Genomic DNA, 19,383 nt, shown 5'->3' with positions numbered 1-19,383 from the left:
ATTCTTCAGCTAATATCTGAATTTCTACAGCTTTTATGTGAAGCCTAGTTTAGCTAACATGCAATTGGATGTATATATTCTAAAAGCCCTCAACAATGAGCAGAATTACCTGTACCTTATTCTTAGCACTCACTGAAAGAAATAAAAAACTCCATGGTTCAAATATGTCTGGCAAAAAGCAAAGCAATGGTGGCGATCTGGGGCCACCAAGTCACGTCTTCTCACAGGAATGCAAGCTTTTATTTTTTTGCCAGCAAAGATTATGTATCTGACATGAATATTTTAAATCTGCACCTTAAAAAATAAAATAAAATAAAATAAAAGTTTACACCACTTTAATGGACAGGAAAAGTTGATGTGAAATGTTCAGAAAAGAAAATTAAATATCAGTTGAACCTTTTAAAATGTTTTTCTTCTCCTTGCCAATGTGTATAATATCACTGTAGGAGTCTGAAATTAAACCATTTCCCTGTTGATTTGAGTTGGCTTTTTCCAGTTGGAAAGAAAGAAAGGAATACGTTTTTTTTTTTTTTTCCTAACATTGCAAACGCTCCACAAGGATTCCCTTCAAAGAAATCTGATCAGTGATTTAACACAATATAAAATGTTATATAAAAGCACTAAGAAATATTCTCATGGAAGCCATTTGGGAAGAAAAAAGAGACAAAAACAAATGTTTCAGCCAACATTTCCAAAGGAAGATCTATCATTTTTATTATTATTTTAGACTTTTTTTTTTTCTCACTCCAGCATGTGAAGAATTGGCTTTTCATATGTGTCTTGTGCCAAACTGGGAATGAGGTGCCTGTCTGCTATTCAGCATTTGCAGTGGTGGAGTTCAGGATCCTGAGGGGAGGAAACAAGACTAAATGCAGGATTACAACCCTGGACTTCAGGAGGGCAGGATTTGGCCTCTTCAGTTTCTGCATGGAAGAATCCCATGGGAAATGGCCCTGGAGATGAGGGGTTCAGGTGAGCTGGTTGATTTTCAATGATCACCTCCTCCCAGCTCAAGAAAAGTCCATCCCAGTGAGCAGGAAATCAAGACAAGGTGGCAGGAGGCCTGCATGAATGAACAAGGAGCTCTTGACAAAATTCAAATGTAAAAGGAGGTGTACAGGTGATTGAAGCAGGAGCAGGTGATCCAGGAGGAATATATGGACACTGTCAGGGTGTGCAGAGATGGGATAAAAAAAGCCAAACCCCACCTGGAGTTGAACCTGGTGAGAGATATGAAGGGCAACAGGTTTCTCCATTTGCACAATCTAATGTGATCAGTGGCACAACTGGAGTGCCCTAATGGGTGAGACAAAATCCAACACTGAATAATCTCCTCATTAATGAGCTGGACGATGGGATATAGTACATCCTCTACAATGTTGCAGTTGAAGCAGAGCTGGGAAAAGTGATTGATAAGACAAAAGGTTTGTGTTGTCATGTGGAGGGATCTCAACAGGCTGGAGGAATGGGCTGACAAGAACATTGTGAAGTTCCAAAAAGTAAAATGTCCTTGGGTAAGAATAACCCCATGCACCAGCATGCGACGAAGACCAATCAGCTGGAGAGCAGCTTTGCAGAAAAGGTTGTAATGGTCCTGATGGACAAGTTGACCATGAATCAGTAAATATGCCCTTGGCACAAAGAAACCCAGCAGCATCCTGAGCTGCACCAGGAGGAATGTTACCAGCAGATCAAGGTGACCCTTCCCCTCTGTTCAGCCACGGTGAGGCCACCGCTGGAGTGTTGCTTCCAGTTCTGGCCTTTCCAGTACAAGGGAGATAAGGGCACCGCCATGGAAGGTGATAAAGAAACATTTCCTGTAGAGGGCTGTGAGAGCTGGGACTGTTCAGCCTGGAGAAGAAAAGGCTCAGGGGGAAAGTCATCACTGTGTGCAAACATCTGATGGAGGAAGTAAAGAAGACAGAGACAGGCTCTTTCCAGTGGTGCCTGAAGTCCAGGGTTGTAATCCTGCATTTAGTCTTGTTTCCTCTCCTCAGGATCCTGAACTCCACCACTGCAAATGCTGAATAGCAGACAGGCACCTCGTTCCCAGTTTGGCACAAGACACATATGAAAAGACTTAAGTCTAAGTAAGAGCTTTTCCACTCTGAGGGTGGTTGAATGCTGGGACAGGTGTCCACAGAGGCTTCATCCTTGGAGATGTTCAAAACCCAATTGGAGGTGGCATTGAGCAACCTGCCCTAGTTGTCCCAACTTTGAGCAGGGAGGCTAGACTGCATGATCTCCAGAGGCTCCTGCTCACCTCAACAATTTTGTGATTCAGTGACATCCAGCATAGCCAGGATGCAGAACAGCACAAGCTGTGAATGCAAAATATCCTCTCGTTTGCTGTTACATACAAAGGAGGGCTGGTGCTGCTCCACAAGTACCATGGGCTGCAGTAGTATCAAAACCTGAGTGCAAGAAGCTTTCCCACATTGTGGAGAGCAGAGGTGGATGTAGCTCCTTGAAAGAAGCACCCTGCTTCAGCACAGGGTAAATATTATTTCATCTAGTAAGATTCCTCTGGATAGCTTTATGCCGTTATGAAAAATAAAAAGTAAGAGGAAGTCTGCCAGCTAATTTTGGACAGTCACTACTGAGAGAGTTAAAACCACAAGGAATTTTATTGGCCTATTGTGGTACAAGTTAAATATAGGGGCATCAGGAATTTCCCTGCAGGCCAGATAAGTCCCACATAAAATATTTGAACTTTCTCTTATGGGATGTGCATGCCTGCAATGCTGAGCATTTCATCTGAGTAATAATATAATGAGGGCCCACTCGCCAATACTGCAGTAGTCCTGTGCAAGAGAGTAGCTAATTCCTTTTGTTTATGTATTTCATTCTGATAGCGCTATGGATGAGATCTGTGCACCGTCCTCCTTACTTCTGGTTGTGCACTTCTCTTCTCTGATCCTTCCCAGCACCATGGAACCAAATTTACACTAACTCCATTGTGTGGCATTACTTCAATAATTACAAGTCCATAGTTTGTTCTCTCATTACTTAGAACTCTGTGGGAGGTGTTTGTTTTGCTTGGCAATCAATGTAAAGATAAAAAATTGGGGGGGGGGGGGGGGGGGGGGGGGGGGGAAGAAAAGGAAAAAAAGAGAGTGAAAAAGAGAAGAAAAGCTACCAGTTTCCAGGTAATCGATCTGTCCTGGAAGCAATCTTCTTTGGATAGATCACAAAACTTCACTCTGTGCAAACACCCAGAAATCCCCAGAGAAATAACTGTTACTGTTCCAGTGTAAACTACTACTCACATGTAAGTACTCATGGACAGCTTGCAGCCTGGAGAGGAAGGGAACAAAAGATGTCTGGTATGAAAGAGCAGGTCAATGGAATTATTCCTAGAAACTTTTGAGATGTTTTTAAAATGAGCTCACTGTGTTAATTACTGCTGCTTTTTCATGGTTGTGCATGCTGTTAGGGTAGAGGAGGAGCATGCTATGGCCAGACACTTGGGTTTTCTATGCTTTACAGCCCTGACCAAAGAGAGAGACTCTCCTGATTTTTTCATTGATTATTTAGGGTTTAATGGAGATCACAGATTCCCCTGAAAAAGATGTGTATTGCTCCAAATAGTACCTGTCTTGGTAGCAAGATACTAAGTGGATTATACGTATAATGTTTCCCAATGGAAAGAATATGCTTGTAACAGATACGACTTTTAAAACCTAATACTTGTGGGGGATAAAGGAAGGTATGAACAGTTCCCTTCAGCTTTCCTCCCTCCAACACGCAGATGTCAAAGTGAATGAAAGTTCCCAAGTAATTAGATACCACAAGGACACAGTGAAATTCCTAGAGAATATTGATTTTTAAGACATGAACATATTTTCTTGCTTACATTATATAGTACAGACTTCCCCTTTTCTCCAATAGCTTCAGTTCTGGCTGCAGAAAAGCATATTTTTGGAAGCATGTTTTTGTCTGCCTTGGCCCTAATGATGTCTGTGGGGTGACATGGCAGAGATGCCTAAGACAAGTGCTCTGTTTCAGGGTAGGCTGTGGGTCTTTGGTCCCCCCATGGGGCTGGGGAAATGAATGAATGACATGAACAAATAAGGAAAAACATAGCAAGCCAGCAACACCACCAACAAAAAGGACAGCATAGACATGTAGCTAAGCTTAAAATTTCTTCCAGAGGTGAATATAAGGAAAAAGTCATGTCAGTATATTTCCTTGTATAATAGGCTATATTTTCTGAAACACATCATTTAAAGTTTATGCTTATTCTCTTTTAATCTTCTTCCAATAAAATATGAAGTAAAAATAAATATCTTCAGCCTTTTCTTGTGCCTCCAGCTTTTGGTACTTAATGGAAAGGGAGTTTACAGTAATCATCTTGTACAACAAGGGAAAAGTTGTATTGTCTCAATCATGTCTTAGAGCTTTTCTGTTTCAGAAATATTACTCTGTAGCATTATCCTTTGCCTGCAGATATTAATAAGACTGTGTCATTCAGATCGGAGTATCAAATGAATTTACCAAACTAACTGCCCAGTAGAATTAATTGAACCTGTCTCACAGCCAAGTATCTTATCATCCATATGCAGCAGCTAAGTTGGGCAACTGCTGTAAAAACTGAAGCCACGTGCATGTGTTTGAAGGTGATAAATAGAAGTAATTGTTGTGCAAAAACATTTGATGCAGCATTCCTTCATGTACAGAATTCCTCAATCCTCAATTTATATTTCCTCTCCGCCTTAAATCAAATACTCTTACTGGGGGAAAATGGGTGATTAAGACAAACGAGCAAACTAGACACAAGTCTGCCAGCAGCCTCCCAGCCATCGAGGCTGCCTGATGGCTGATTAGCACAAGGGAGCATGCTGCAAACTTCCCGCAAAGTACAAAGCAAACGACTCCTCTGAGCTCAGCTGTAGTGTATGCAAACAGAAATGGCTGCAGTATTGCTGGCTGTAGCATGAAAACTTCAGAGCTGAGAGAAGCAGGTACCTGTGCATGTGTTGAGGGAGATCGGGACAGAGGCTACCACCACAGTTCAGTTGGACAAGACAGGTTGAGAAAGGGAGGTGCAGGCTGTGTGACATTTTGCTGATGCTGTATCTGATCTGTTTGGTCTTTCTGCCTTTTTGCAAAATTGCAAGCCTCTGTTTTTGCAGTTAATTGTGTTCTTGAAAGTGACAGACCAGGAAATTCTGATTGCAATAGCCATTTAGAGGGCTGTTCTTGGTTAGATGCAGTCTATATCAATCAGCAAAGCTGTGCCATGAAAAGTCATTCGATTTCACAGAGGATTCTGATCTTGCAAAATCTGGTTCCTTTCCAGATTGGAATGAAATCTAAATTTTAATTTTTTCTATGAAAAGGAAATCCCTTGGGGTTGCTTCATTTCTGGCAGGCTGCTGGGGGAGGGAGGGTGCTGAAAACTGTGGTTCATGTGGCTCACAGGACCAGGGCTTGCAAGGTCTCCCACCTTCCTGCAGAGCTGGAAGGTTGTGGGCTGATGATTCAGCTCATCACTCCCCAGCAGTCTGCATGGTGAGCTCTGGAGAGCTTGGTGCTGTACTCTCAGTTCTGCTCTCTCTCCTCTCTGTGTGAGTTGGTCCAGTCTGCAGTACGCTTGCTTCTTGGCTTTGGGTTTCTAGACATGTTCTCAAAGTACTCCCAAAGCGAGCATCCCCTTCTGAGAAGTGAGACCTTGGCATCCAGCTCAGTAGGGGTTTTGGCATCTAGCACCAAATTCATGTGTGTAAAAACATTGTAGCTGGTTTGTCTTTGGTGCCAGCTCAAATCTTTGTTAGCGTTGAATTTGACCTCCATGTAACTGTTTGCTGTCACTGATGCAGGTCCTGAGCCTGATATCAAGTCTCAGAGACTCCCTAATGACCTAATCAAACCCTTTCCCAGAGCATCAGTTCTGTGGGTATTCTGGCAGATTGCCTCTTCAGGGACACATGATAGATGAAACTTATAGTGCGGTCTTTGCAAAAGGTTTCCAACCACATCCCCACACCCCCTTCCTGCCCCCTCAACACTATATATTTTAGGCAGCATGAGAGCAATACAGATCTAGACAAAATAATAAAATGTCTATGTGCCATAATATGCCTCAGTTTTCTCACCATGCCAAGATGTTCTTGAGTGCTTTCCTGGGCTATGCTCTCAGAAATACAGAGCCTCTTCTCCCTGGACCTCAGCCTGCACCATGGACCACAGCAGTTTTCCTTTCCCTTTTCTGAGTTCTACCCTTGCCTCTCTCCCTCTTCCAACATTACCATCAGACAGTCAGACTGATGCCACTTAGCACTATTTTCTTTAGCACACCTATCACACTGTCAAAATGTATTGAAAATATCAGTGACCCATCCAGTCCCTTACCTAAAATAGACCTGTACCTCTCTTTCACTTATATACATCCACACTTCATCCATCCGTCCATCCATCCATTGCCCAAGCACTAGCCCCAGGAAAGATCTCTAAATGCAAGAGGTCATGTAACAATCAACAGCTGGACATTTTCTGTAATCAGAGTCTCTTTGGAGCATTTGGTGTAGATGAGTCAACATTCTCCACTGGGGAGAAAATACTTCCTTCAGGCAGTTTCTGACCACAGACGACCATTAAGTGTTGTACTTGTGATTTACTCTGAGAATGAACATGCCAAGTTGAAGTGACTGCAAGAGAGAAAAAGGTTTCTAGGGATGTGAAACGTAGCCGTCGTTCTCTATTTGAAATGTGCCTGAGGACATTGGGTGTCCTGTTAGAATATTGTAGGAATGTAGACACTCTACATCTACCTCAAGAGCCAAATAATCATGCTTTTAAGGGCCTAGTCTGGGCAACTTCAGCTCCACCTGAGTTCAGAAAGAGTTGATGATGCTTAACATTTCTGAAGAATAGGCTTAACATGCACTGGGTTGTGTTGGTGTTTAGCCAAGAGCTTAGGAAGCACAGTCTTTTCCCTCCATCCACAGCTTTGGGGCAATCTGTTTTCTTGCAACAACACAGAACAATACTAAGAATATATTTTTTTTTTGAACGATGGCAGAAACTTGATGAAAATCTCCATATGTAGGTCTGGATACAGACCTGGATTGTTATTTTCTCTCTCTCTCTCTCTCTCCCTCTTCCTTCCTTCCTTCCTTCCTTCCTTCCTTCCTTCCTTCCTTCCTTCCTTCCTTCCTTCCTTCATTTGACTATCTAGAAACTTCTATAGGAGGAGACCAGAAGAGCTTAGCTTGTTTACTGAATCAAAACCCAGTCTGCAAGAGTTTATAGGTAGTAAACAGTGGGAAGATCATTGATGCTAAAGGACAATGTTGGCTAAGAAAAGATCAAGCTGGAAATTAGATGCTTCTAAATGGTGAGCATCTTTTTAAGGGAAATTATAGAAAGAATTGCCCACCCTCTTCTTTTTTAAAGAGAAAGCTTTATCACTTGCAAGTGGTTCAGATACAGTATGTCTACCAGGCACAGCAGGGAGCAAAAATCAGACACCCAGAAAATCTTTCCAGCTCTAAGGTCCTATAAGTATTCTTTCTGCACAAGCTTGTAATAATGAACTCATAGAAAGCTGCCAGAAAAAGGAATGCTGTTTGAGCTTAAGCCTGGTCATGGTGGATTCATTTGATAATTCAAGCAGATGATTTCAGGGTAATTATTATTATTATGTTGCTTGCTTAGCTGCAGCTGTGATTTCCTTTTCTCATAGTGTAGATGGAGCTTTACAGAATGTTTCCCAGCACCTTCTGTGATAATTGACAGCTATATGTAAACCCTACCTACTGTTTCAGATAGCACAACATGTTCTTAATTGCATGTTTCAGAACAGAAACTGATTGAAAAATGAAAAGACAAAGCAAAAAAGTCTTTAGAATTTGTTTCACCTGTTCACTTTTTGTAACTGCCCTTGGGTTTATTCTCCTCATCACATGCATGTGAACCCAACTGGTCTCTAATGGAAGCTTTGTGAAAAAGCTGAGAGAAGACCATGTTTCTCCAAAATTCAAGAGGTTGACATTGGTAGTATATGAGTATATGAGAGATTTTTGCTATCCAAAGGAATATTCTCTGTCTTGTTTCCTTTGCCTTAGTATCTCTGGAGATTATTTATCTTTAATAAGATCATGGTACCAAAAAATGCAGGGCTAGAGTGTGCAGCAGACTGGTACATAGGAATGTAATGGCTGTTTTATCTCAAGAAAAGGTCCCACGAGCTCACAACCTGCCCCCAGATGGTTGTTTGTAGGATGAACTCTGAAGACACACAGGCCCTCTGCAGAAGGTAGCTGTAGGAAAGAGAAGGGCAGGTAGTTACTTAAGATAGTAAGCTGTAGGAGATAAAGAAATTGTGTCCTCTAGCACAAGAAGGAGAGGCCTACAGGACCTGACAGCATTGGTCAAGACTCCATGCCCAAGCTAAATTGCTTCAGCAACAACTGCACAAGTTTACCTCAGTGCCATAGCTAATCATCAACCTAATTAACCACAATAGAGACTTTGCTGAAGTAGATTTGAGGAGAACTGTTAAATGTGTGAAAGTAACACAGGGAGGAGACCTGAGGAGACAGTGGAGATGATATAAAGATTTGGATGCAAAGTCCCTCCTCCACTAGGAGAATTATTGCAAAACTGGCTTGAAGGGAAGATGGAAGGACTTATTTTAAATCAGAAAGCAAAATAAAGGTTGAAACACCATCGCTAACCCAGTGGACCAACAATAATCAGCCAGATAATACTCTATGACACTGGGAAGGATTTTATGCAGATGATATCATTCTTTGTTTGAATGAGTGTTATTCATCTGCATCTAAAGCGTAAAACCATGAGGTAATGGAATACATTAATTTCTGTAAGCTTCCAGTGTCTTGAGGCCAGTGGTTGCCAACAGTTTTGAAGCAAGCCTCTTTGCTTTGGAACTTTGACTTTTTTCCTCCCGTCCCCAGTGGATAACTTCCACCTTTGTCACAGGTTCTCACTTCAGCCTCCAGCAGCCCAGTCTTTGCTGCTGCTTTCTCTCCTGTGTCTCAGCTTCCCATGCTCCTGCTGCTTTTTTGCTGCTGCCAGCTCCAGAAACAAGAGTGCAGACCCAGCACAGCTTATTTGGTTGGCTCCTGAGCTCTGCTGAGCCACACCTGCACTGAGAACATACCTCTCTGGTTGGGAAGGGAAGTCCTACACTGCCTGAACTGTTTCCCTAGCTCAACTGCCATGGTGAAAAGGAAGAAAAGGAAGGTGAATGCAGAGAATCTGAGTGGCTTTTTTTTTTTTTTTTTTTATCACAAATTAAGCAAGTGTGTGGGAGCTCTTTGGTTCAGGTGGGGCCTCATTGCTTTCTCCAAGCTTCTCAGTTTTTGCTCATGGGGAAACCTCAGGGGATTTTCAGGGCCCCATGTAAATGACCTTGCAGAGCAAGCTATTAACGTTCACTGAGTATGTCCAATGGTAGGAACTTATGCTAAGGCAATAGTTTGAGCTGTAGCACTTCCATTAATGTCGAATTAGATTACACATCCTTTAGAGCAGATTCTTCTGCATCTAATGTAAGTATGAGCAGACAACTGATACTCAATACTTGGTTTATAGCAATGTTTTAGGGTTAGAAGGACAAAGATAGACGTGGCTATTTTTACAGTGGTGTAAATGCCAGGTCTCTAGCCCCAAGGTCTGGCCTGCCATTCCAGAGGACCAGAGCTCAAACCCTGTATCATGTGAGCTGTATGCAAGCTAGAGACTTTTTATTTGTGCAGCTGACATGCTAAGATACTTAAGGTGTCTGAGATGAGGTTAAGATGATTGTATGGACACAGCCAACAGGGGATCCCACTGAGGCCTGAGGCAAAAGGGATGAAAGCAGTCTGCTTCTGTAGTTCCTGCTGCAGGCTTTTTTGGACAGAGCAAATTACCAAACTCTTCAGAGCCCTCTTCTCTCCATCACTGATAATCCATCCACGTGCCAGCAGACAAGCACTTTGGAGTGAGAAGTTGTGGAAGAGGAGACTGGGAGACAGGTTTTAAGGGGATATATGAAGCTAAGAGGTAGTAAGATTGCAAGCTTTTTAAGGAGATGGTGCCCACCCAGTGGGAAAGGACGGTGAGAAAGGGGTCCGGGAGAGAAGAATCACCCTTGGTCCAACAATGTGGGGCTGACTGGAAAATCAGTCTGTCAGTGGGAAAGGGGAAAGAAAGGGGTCAGGATGAGATGATGCAGAAAATTGAGTTTTTTACAGAGGGACCTCCATGGGCGCAGACACTTTTTAGGAGCTCGGGAAGGAAAACTAGAAGAGCATGGGCCTCTTGTAGCACATATTTTTTGGTTCATACTTTCTGGTGGATAGCACTGAAACCCACAAGCAAAGTTTCTCTCTCACACACACAGGGATCCTGGCAGATATACAGGGCAATGGTCAGACACCAGTGGAAGGTGTCCTTTAGCTCAAGTCGCAGACATCTTCAAACCCACTGTGCAGTTTCCTGTGTGCTATTGACTGCGGCTCCGAGAGACAACAAAAATACATTTCTGGGCTTTCAGGGTGCTTTTATAACAGAAGGAAATAATAATTATATCATTGTCTTTTTTTCTTTTATTAATGTTTTAAAAAACCAAATTCCTAGTATTTGGGTTCTATTAGAATTAAGGTTGCATATGCAGCAAAATCCTCTCAGAGATGAGATTTGTGCCTTTCATTGGATGACCATACTTGCTTTTTCCCTGAGGGCTCTGCTGAAGGTGCAGGATGGATCTCTCCTGGAGCAGATCTGGGCTTTTTTCCTCTGCTTTTTTTGACATAGAAATCAGCAAATGTGTATTACATGAGACTAAGGATCAAGGAGGGAGACTACAGTCTGTCAGAGCCATGCCTTGCCTTGGAAAATAAAAATCTCTTCATGGTTCTGCTCTAAATCCTATATGATGCTAGTCGGGTTTTGACAGCTTATTTTAAAAAATATATTTCTTATATCCTACATTCCATACCTCATGTGCTGATGCTTATGCTTGCAACAAAAGTCAACCTAAGTTGTTCCCTGATCAAACAAAGTGCTGTATAATGCTAAAGATTCTGAAAAAAATAATAAGTAAAAAAAAATCAAATTGGGCATTTAAAATTAATGAACAAATGGGTACTTGTGATACTACAGTGGTGGGTGTTGTAGATATTAGCAATGCTGTCTCCACCACAGGGTTTGAAAGGCACCATTACTAAGACTTTGGTACCATGCCTTGAGCAATACGGTGAAAAAGAAATATTGAACAGGAACTCATTAATGGTGTAGACACAATGTTCTGGCTGCATCAGATCCTGTCTTAGGTTGCTAACCCCTCAGATCTGCTGGCAGAATAGCACTTCTAGCTGCTTCTCTGTTTGCAAAACTGGTCTGACTTGGTGGGGGCACAGATTTGCCTGACTTTTATATATATATGTATATATTTATACCCAAAAAGAAACCACAAACCACAGGTCATTTGACAGAACTTGCGTTAGGAAATTACTGCAGATGGAACTGTTCTGGCAGATCAGAAAGTGTGATTATATGCCTGGCAGAGAAGGGGTGGTGAGCAGCTGGCAGGAGGACCAGGCAGTAGACTCTTGCTTGGGATGAGCTGTGATCAAAACACACCTGACTCCACCTCTGGAGTGCCACCCCCAGACGCATACCGTGCATGCTGTGGCTTCCCCCAGAGCCAAGTAACATGAAGTTGGTCTGCTGTACTCACTGCTCAGGACTGAGCCAAAGCAGAGTGGACAGTCTTTCTTGTAGGGTTTCCTGCCTACAGAGTGCTGAACTTTACAGTCTGAGTAATGTTTTCTGTGCAGGTTTTTGTGCCTAAGTACACATAGAGATACATGTTATGTAAAATATATGTGAATCATGTGTATGCGTGACTTTCCACAACAAACTTTTTCCTATCTTTTCTTTGCCATGCACCAGGAAATACTCAAGGGGGAGATGAATCAGTCCTATAGCATGACCAAAATCACAGTGAGTCTATCAAGTGGCCCGCACAGGGAACATTTAAATCCCATAGGTATTTGAGAGACACTTAGTAAATTCTGATGCTCTTTAAATATTAACAGCTGGTCTGGCCTTTTGGATGAATGATAGTTCGGAAAGCTTTCTGTGCAGATCCATGACTTAACAGTGTATCAGTTGAAGAGGAATGCTTCCTTTAATCGAATCATTGTGTAACATGTCTGATTCACTGTGTTACTAAGTTACTAAGTGTTGTGTCCCAAGTCTCTGGCTGCAGTAGATCAGCACAAGGCATCATTTTGGGGGTGGAAGTGATAAAGGGAATTTTTAAAATTATTGTCCACAAATCCACTGTGAACAAAACTGTTTTCCCAACCTAAAGTGAAGACTGAAGGCTTCTTTGATTTATGCTAACTGCTGGAGGCCCCAAGAACAGTATGAAAGGAGAAAGCAAAGGGGACAAGTGCAGCAACTCAGCATTGCCTGGTGGTGGGGATGTCCTAGTCCTAATCCTTACATCATCCTCAAATCTAGAAATTGCTCTGCTCACTTTGTGGTACCAAGTTAGGCAATTCCCTCAACATGAAACTGGATAGCTTTCAGACTGCTCAGGGTTGTCTCTGTTATTCCATCAGGCTGCAATGATGATATATGGACAGCTAGCAAACCCACTCCTCTGCTGTGGTGTGATATTTGTGTACAAAATGCTTGTTTTGATTAAGAAGGCTTTTCCAATGGAAAGGAGTTCTAATATTGTCAGAACTCTAATTTCTACCAATTTTAGGTCTTCTCTGCACTGAAGGAAAGATTGAAAGATCCATTTTGTGTAGACAAAAAGGTGCTAGGCTACAAGTGACATGGGTGTTGACTGTAGATCTTGAGGTGGCTTACAAGACCAAGAGGGCCTGGGACACATTACCAACACCTAAACCTTCCCTGAGGAAGCTAACTTTGTCTGTGAGGAGAAAAATAGTATATTCTCCTTTGAGAAAGAAAACTTGGTTTAAAAGTGGAAATGGTCTTCTGATAAACAGTACTATAAAGCTGGAGAGAGCTTTCTGTGACACGCTGGATGTGATAACCTGGAATAAAGGTCAGTCAGCTGAAGGGGTTATCCACACAGAAACAATTTATGTTATGTACAAGTTGTGCAATTGATTTTTGTAATCCCAGAAAAAAAAGTAGACTCTTCTGAATCATTGTCAGCCTGTGAAAAGCTTCCAAAGACCAAAACTGCTGCTGAAAAGCCATGGGGTGGCCAGCTTCCATCTTGGCATCCACTCTTAATATTCCATCTACCTAAAATTGCCATTAATAGTTAGAAAAGGCATTTTTCTTTTTCTGTTCCACACTGATGTGTGGAGTTACTGTGCACTATTAGCAACTAAATGCCGGTTTTCACTTCAGGAACAGATGAGGGCTGGATCCTGGCAGCTCATCTGTAACTGTGGAGATGGAAAAAGGTACAAGAAGCTGCCTGTTCATAAATGTATAAGAATGGTGTTCTTTTCATCAAGTTTTCTTTTTTGTTTGGTTGGTTGGTTTTTTGTTTTGTTTTGTTTTTTTCCCACTCCTCAGCTTTAGTCTCCTCTCCACCAGCAAGACCATGCTTATGTAGTGTGAAGAGGAGCCCTTGCTGCATCTCTTCAGCAGGTTGCTCTGTAGTTTCTGAAGCATTTTGGACCTCCTCTGATTACGCATGCTGAGGAACAGCCAGTGTCTACAGTTCAGATCATGATAGCTGCTCCTGGTGGCTGGAGTTCAGTGTGAGTCTGGTTCATTTTCTCTGAAGTTGCTTCAGAAAGTGAAACTGCCCTTCTCCTCTCCCTGGATAATCCCTTTCTGCCAAGGGTCATGAATCATCCTCGATGAATTCTTCCGTATAGATGGTTTTGAAGTTCTATTGAGTCATCTGTGCAATCCAGGATGGTTTGCTGTTTTTCTGGCTCCACACATATGCATTTTCCAGAACAACCCAGAGGGAATTGCCCTGTGCCATTGCTCACCAAATCTTGTAACTCTCATATGCAATACCCTGCACAGCTCTTCTTTGCCACCCCCATCTCTCTTTCCAAAGCTTAACACAGCTCTTGCAGTATTCTTGCTTTCCTGGTTTTAGTTGAGGTAGGTGACAAATGCATGTTTGCTTTGCAGTTATCTCTGCTGGTTGAAGATGTTGCCAACCCAGGTATTCATTATCGTTCCTGTGCCAGAGGTCACCATTCCCACTGACCTGCCAGCAGCTGGAAATATGTTTACATATGCTATTTGCTTCTTTAAAAATTAACTCATTTAACTTAAACCACTAACGAAGGCAGTCTAAACTAGCCCACATGCAGTGGAGCAGCTTGGGGAGTGTCCACACAACCACTTCTGCTGCCAGAGCTGGAGTAGTAAATTTCATGTGGGACACTAGTGCACTTAATTACATTAAAAAAAAATAAAAAAAAAGAAAAAAAAAGAAAAATGAATAGAGGATATTTATCCACAGACTTGAAATCCAGCTGACTTCTGCCTGTGCCATTGGTGAAGGTGATGCTAGGGCATGGATGGGATTTTAAATATTAGCAAATTCCAACACAAACCACATTAAAATTTAATTACACAAATCTGCAGTGAAGAGGAAAGAATAAATACAATATCTCAACTCTATTAAAGGATTTGCATTTGTATGGGAACATTTGCAAAACTAAATGTTTAAGAAAGATTGTTTCAGATGATTTGGCCAGGAATAATTATGACTTAAAAACAGACTGTAAATACAGAGAAAAACAAATTAAGCTGGGACATGAGGTAGAGGAAGTCTGTAATGAAAGTAATTGTTTTATATTTAATATATTGTTTTCAGCAGCCCTGAAAGGTCTTGCTGCAGGATCATTGGGATCTAATCCTTGTCCCAGGAAACCCAACCGTTGCAAACCTGATCCTGTGTGTGTGCGTGCATGTCTGCGTGTAAGCTGCTTGTAACAACCCAGCCAATGGCAAGAGCAAGTTCTGGGAATGCAAATTTTTGTCAAAATTCAGGCCATTTCAGGATTCAGTGCAGGGTGCAGCCTGGTGTCCGATACTCATTAGTGAGAGCAGAGAGAAGGCGAACAGCACATGAATGATTTTTTCAGTAGATTTTTAACTTTGATGGACTACAGGTGCCACTGAAGACCACAAACAATAGAGAGCAGCTTGGAAAGGTTACCCCTGCGGACTGGAAAGATCAAAGGGAGAATTAATTTGAGGAAAATAGTTCTAGGAGTAAACATAACAGGTAGCAGCAGAATTAGAAAGCAGTAATGCAAATAAAAAGAAAGGGTGTAGGAAATATGCAGGAAGTGCAAGAGGAGTCTCTGTGGAATTATAATACTTTGGAGCAAGGCAATATAAAAAGTCCTTGAAGAGATTTTAAAGTAGGCCTTGATATAATTTTGAATGCAGGACATATTAATTGAAGCTTGGAGTTTGAACTGAAGTTGCAATCCCTTAGCTGTGTCTTTCTTTAACTTTTCAATCTTTTTCTTTCAGTGTGGCATAAGACACATTTTTAGAGTTAGGGACTATTCCAAGCCTTAGAGGATCTAAAATCATATGCCAGGTGTTTGGAAATGAAGAGAAAGTGTTTAAGAAACAGAGTATTAACATGATGACATTACATTATATGTTATACATACATACAGATATACAAGTACGTATATGTAAACAAGTGTGGTTTGCAACTTCTTTTACTCCTTCTGTTGGGGCCCCAAGGCCACTTACAGGCCTTAATACCCTGACCAGCCTCACCTGTGTTCTCCACCTACCTTAAACACCCCCTCAGACACCCTTTTAAGCTTAGCCTGAGACCATCAGCCCCTACCTGAGCTTTTTGGAGGAGTGCTGGTCTCTAGCTCAGCTGTGCCTGGCTGTGGAGTCCTTTCCTCCTGAGCTTTGTATGCAGATTGGTCTCCCAGCTTGAGCTTGGCTCTGCCTCATCATCACAGCTCTGCCTGGAATTTACTAGACCTGACCCATAGACTGGCTTCCTGGTTTGACCTTAGACCTGCCCTATCACTATGCTTTTGGCTTCTGACATGGGCTCTTGGCTGGACCTGGTTACCATCTCCGGGTCTGTCCTGCTCGGTTCACTCAGGTGGTGTGGGGCAGGCCATGGAATCACCTCAGCTCCTTGCCTCCTCTTCCCTTGAGGAGAAGACCTGCTCTTGCTGCTCTCTGACACTCTCTTAAAATATGTTTGTTAGTGTGTAGGGATGAGCTAGTGTGGCTGTCAGTACCTAAGCAATAGTAGATGGTGATTCCTGTCCCCTCTGCAGAAGCTTTCTAACTGAAGTTCTCTTTTTGCCTAATGAATAAGGAGTTGCTCCTTACTGGCTCCTCTTTCCCTAGAGGCAGCAAAGCGGCAAAGGATGACAGGTAAGGAACAGAAACTTCTGGTGACACTGCCATAACATTTCCACTACTGAAGAAAATCTAGATAATGCTTTTATTTTCAGACATGAAGATTCATGGTTCAGTTTTGTCTAGAGGACTTTGCCCACAAATAAAGACAATCCCATATTCAGTGTTTCACCTCATTGGATTGAGCCTGCAAAGTACTTCTTATCTAGGTAAGAAGCATGTGCTAATGTGGTTTGTGTGAGTGTTTCCAGAGCCTAGTGTGTAGGTTGTAGTCACTGTCTTATCAATCAGACTGATGCGCTTTTATTTTATAGGTCAAGAGGAATAAGACTGAAACTGGATGGTGTTTCTGCAGTAGAATTCCAGAAACATCATTTTGACTTACTTTTGTGTGTGTGTGTGTGTGCATGTGACTGCATCCAGTCCATTCCACAATATTAAGGAATTGGTTTGGCCTCAGTATTACCAGGACTGGGTAGCAAGTCCCAAATCTGAAAACAAGGAACAGCTATCTGCACTTGCACATCCTCTCTGTGCTCCCATGGTGAGCTGCCTAAGAGGCATGTACCAGATGGTCAGCTAAGAGGGTGAGATGATAGAAAAGTTGGTGAAGGAAGCTTCAGTCCTTCTTCTTCCTAACCTGCACCTTCTCAAAAGATGCATTTGGATGGGGAGGAAATAAGGTGGAGCATATATCTCCTTATTCAACATGGATAGGAAGAAGGCCCTTTGAAGTTGGGAGAGTAGTGTGGGGAGGAAGAGGATAAAGAGACAAAACAAACAGCAACAGGATAAGTCCTGGGAATGGGTGAGTGGAATGAAGAAGTAATTAAAGTGTAAGTCGAAAGGATGTTTAAAATAACAAAAGCTTATAGGCAGCGTGCAGGAACAAAAGAGGAAATGTACAGTGGGTGCCATGAGTTTGGCTTCCATAAACCAGACTGAAGCTATCTTGTTTGCTTCATTCTACAATCCATAGCAATTCAGGGAAGTAATTCTGCATCTCTTGACTTCCGTGTGATTAAAATGTTCTTGGCATCTGCTTCGTTTTTAATGCGATTGGTTTTGTAACATAATTAGAATGGATTTTACAGCTTTGTGTACTTTTATTTAAGAAACAACAGAACTAGTACACAGTTGTGTGGTTTTTTTTTGTTGTTTTTTTTTGTTTGTTTTGTTTTGTTTTTTTTTTCCTAGAGAAGTATCTCTAAAGCATTATACCAGAATGGCACTACAGTATTGATAATAAGATCATGCATAGCAAGCGTTGCAGAACAGACTCTTAATTTCACCACACAATGCTTTTGACTCAACAAAAAGGCACAACCTGTGTTTTGTTAGCCCCACCGATCTCAGTGTGCAAGCTGTTCGTAGGATCAGATGTACAAAATGAAGGCTGATGTTGGTGGGTGGGGTGGGAGGTGTGTATATGGGTTATGTTAAAATTATGAGCTTTTATGACTCTGTAATATGAACTTATTTTTTTCTCCATTTGAAGCTTACTGGTGAGACCATAGTAAGACTGTTAGGTACACTATGGTTGAGTGGTCCCACTAAGCCAACGGGATTAACTTGTGCATTCAAATAATGCCTGTAAAATTTGATACAATAAGCACTTAAGCATATGCTCTCTCTTCCTGAAAGCATGCTTGCTGGCATTAGTACGACTTAACAGGCACACAAACCCTTTCCCGAAGATACACACAGGAAGAACTGTTCCACAAGGCATGCCCCTCTCCAGAGAGGGGTTCATACTCTGCTACATACTCTTCCCCCCTTCTCTGTATCCTACTGCCCGAAGCCTTCATGGAGCTGAGTTTCTTCTTTGTAGGTTCCTCCCCTATCTGTGTGCCAGATCCTCCTCACCTGGCTAGGTCCTCTTATCTCAGCAGGCCTGGCATCCACGCTGGGTTTCTTCAGGTGAAGCACTGACCTGGGTGTTTGGCAACCATGCCAACCTCAGTGCTGTTATGAGGTGCCTGCATGCCACGTTTGAGGTTTCACAGGCTATCCAGCTGCTCCTACCGCCTCCAGTAGGATTTTGATAGCAATGATATAATTTACATATCTAGCTATGCCAATTCAAACTCAGGGAGGATCTGATGTCTTAACTTCCACTTCTTGATTTACTATGACCATACCTGCAAGCCTAATTGTGCACCAGTGTCAGATTCTCCTCTCCGCTAACATGCACACATTTAATTCATCAGTATGATTGTTTCACTATTTGGTCAAAACACAATATGTGTTCTATTTTTGTGACATAGGAAAGGCCTTAGCACATGCTGTAAAGAGGGGCCTGGAGAATGATTCACCTCTGAAGGAAATGAAGTGCTGTTTTTTCTGTTGTAGCATGTCTTTAGCCAATAGATGAGCAGATTTGAGGTTTCCTATTGTAACCAAGAGTACATTTTGACATTGCATTTTAAGACATTGCACTGTTTGCATCAGAAATTGGTGGTCAGAAGGACTAGGAAAGTGATTGTTCCCCTGTACTCAGAGCTGGTGAGAACCCACCTCAAGTGCTGTGTTCAGTTTTGGGCCCCTTGCCACACACAAGATTTGGCTTGCTTGAACGTGTGCAGAGAAGAGGACCAAAAACTGGTGAGGAGAAAACAAGAGGTGTGAGGAGCAGCTGGGGGCCCTGGGGTTGCTCGGCACAGAGGGGAGGAGGCTGAGGGCAGAGCTCCCCGCTCTCCACAGCTGCCTGACAGGAGGCCGCACCCAGGAGCAGCGTGTTGCTCTCCTTGCTCAGGTGACAAGCGACAGGACACAAGGTGACAGCCCCAAGCTGCACCGGGGGGGTTGGGCTGGGTGTCAGGAAGGATTTCCTCACAGAGAGGGAAGCCAGGCCTTGGAAGGGGCTGCCCAGGGCAGTGGTAGGGGCTCCATCCCTGGAGATATTTAAGAGATGTTTGGATGCAGTATTTGGGAAAATGTTTTAGTGGTGGACTTGGTAGTGTTAGGTTGATGGTTGGACTTGATGATCTTAAGGTCTTTTCCAACCTAAAAGATGCTATTCTAAAATATAGTCAGGTCTGAAAAGCT

The 19,383-nt window shown here is 42.5% G+C and overlaps 1 long non-coding RNA gene across 4 annotated transcripts; it reads left to right on the top strand.

Moving 5' to 3' along the window:
* Nucleotides 1-15,767: 15,767 nt before the first annotated feature.
* Nucleotides 15,768-17,488, top strand: LOC136790110 (uncharacterized). 4 transcript variants are annotated; one of them, XR_010829380.1, is made up of 4 exons: nucleotides 15,768-15,965; nucleotides 16,292-16,350; nucleotides 16,431-16,544; nucleotides 16,650-17,488. It is a non-coding gene; the product is annotated as an uncharacterized lncRNA (long non-coding RNA). The 4 variants fall into 4 exon arrangements; XR_010829382.1 differs by having other exon boundaries at nucleotides 15,768-16,045; XR_010829381.1 differs by having other exon boundaries at nucleotides 15,768-16,069.
* Nucleotides 17,489-19,383: the final 1,895 nt, after the last annotated feature.

The sequence above is a fragment of the Anser cygnoides genome, chromosome 2, assembly GCF_040182565.1.
Source record: "Anser cygnoides isolate HZ-2024a breed goose chromosome 2, Taihu_goose_T2T_genome, whole genome shotgun sequence".
Taxonomy (NCBI): Eukaryota; Metazoa; Chordata; class Aves; order Anseriformes; family Anatidae; genus Anser; species Anser cygnoides.
The sequence above is the reverse complement of the archived record's forward strand: the minus strand, read 5'-3'. Positions and strand labels throughout refer to the sequence as shown.